Below are 1,879 nucleotides of genomic sequence, written 5' to 3'. Positions count from 1 at the left end.
CCACTTGTATTTTTATGAGGTGTACAAAGCAGCACATAGCCATCTAAACAGCATTGCTTCCTTCGAATGAAGGATTATATTTAAATTTCATCAACTCGAAGTTAGGAATTAAAACTCCATATCTGCTCCTATTGTATTTGCCTTAACAGATATTCTCAATAATGAGGCTTGGAACAAGTTCACCCTGCACTGGTGGACTCAGTAGTAGGGATTTAGCAACTGTTCTCATACTTACTGGTACTTCTCCTCCATTACCTCCACTTTAAAAAGCAAAGTAACATGTGGCCTTGGATGTGTGTGTGTGGGTTGTTTTTGTTTTGTGAGTCCTTATCATTGTGACTGAAATAATATTTGTTTCTGCCAAACAGTTAAACCTGCAGCCTCTGGGTTTTATTTCCGTGTTCCTCTAAACTTCAGATAAAATGTCTATTTTGTTATTGCTGTTCTTAAAATTAATTCTGGAAAAAAAAAAAAGTAGTTTATTACTTTTTTTCCCCCTCTTTGATTCCTCCTTGCTATGTGATGGGAAGATTTGAGTCCTGCACTACTGAACATGAGCAGGTAGAAATTCTGGCAGCAAGTGTTGCTCCCTGCCCTAGAAGAGCTCTTGGGTATAGTTGTAACTCTCACATTAAATACACCTTCTTCATCAGTATTCATTTATAATTTTCATTGTATCTGAGTTTGGAGAGGGAGTTTTTAAGAGTAATGAAGTAAGTTAATCTTCCATGAGCAGTGTTGGTGAAACGGGGAAGCTTTCTGCAAATGAGGCTTTTGTGAGAATCAGGCAATTTTGTCTTGGTATGGAGTTAGACTTCTTTAGATTTATTTCCACCCCATGAGGCTTTAATACTTCCACATAATCTTAAATGAGGAGAAGCCTTCCTTCAGAAAGGAAATCCAAAACAAACAAAGGATTTCTGCTGATGTTCACCGTGTGTTGTGGTTTAGAGCATGACACTGAACCACAGAAGAAATAAAAGCATGTTTCTAAGAACAATGTTGGACACTGGCTGGAAGATGTTAACTAAACTGTTATGCTGAGAAAAAGACAAAACCAAAGTGAGATTATTTTAATTTAAAATAATTTTCTCTGTGTTCTGCCTTTGATGTTTTTGAAGAATGGGAAATAGAGAAGGGAAAGAAAAAATTCATGGGCAAGTGGTGGCTTGTGATCCCAGAGCACAAAGGGGTAGTTTCTGCTTCTTCTTCTTAAAAAGAGTATTTTGATAAAACTAGTAATTTTGAAAAAATACTTTTTTTCTGAAAGAGTTTATATTTGGATTTGTAATATTTTTATTATTTTTTCTTTTATTGTGCAGAAATTATTTGCCTTCTTAGGTGGATTCCTCCCACTTGACATTATGAGTCAGTTTAATAAAGCTGCTGAAGATTTTAGGAAGTAAGCTGTGTCACTTGTAAAGATATTCCTGTAAGCTGTGTCACTTGTAAAGATATTCCTACAGAAGAAATTTGCCATTTTTTTTCCCACTGCTCTTTTATTTATAGATTAAAAAGCCCCAGTTCTATATGACTGTAATTTCTATTCAGCATCCAGCCTTTCTTCTCTTCAACTGAACAAATACTGGACTCCTAAACATCTGATAACTGTTACTTTGGATGCCACCCTTCCTGGGGATTATTGGTGTTGTAATATGGAGTCCTCTGGAAGACTCTTTTCTTCAGTCCTTACTAAGGTTGTATGCTAGAAGGCTCAAGGCTTGTCTCCCGTATCGATGATATTTCCATCGTGCAAGAGAATATTTTCATTTATCGCATGCAGTATTCATTCTCCAGAGGGAGCTCATGCAGAGATGCCATGCTTACATGTAACTGAATGCTATTTTTGACAGAATTCATAGCCCAAGCATTCCTCTCT

This window comes from Agelaius phoeniceus, chromosome 5 (genome assembly GCF_051311805.1).
Source record: "Agelaius phoeniceus isolate bAgePho1 chromosome 5, bAgePho1.hap1, whole genome shotgun sequence".
Lineage (NCBI taxonomy): Eukaryota > Metazoa > Chordata > Aves > Passeriformes > Icteridae > Agelaius > Agelaius phoeniceus.
This window is presented reverse-complemented; position numbering follows the sequence as displayed.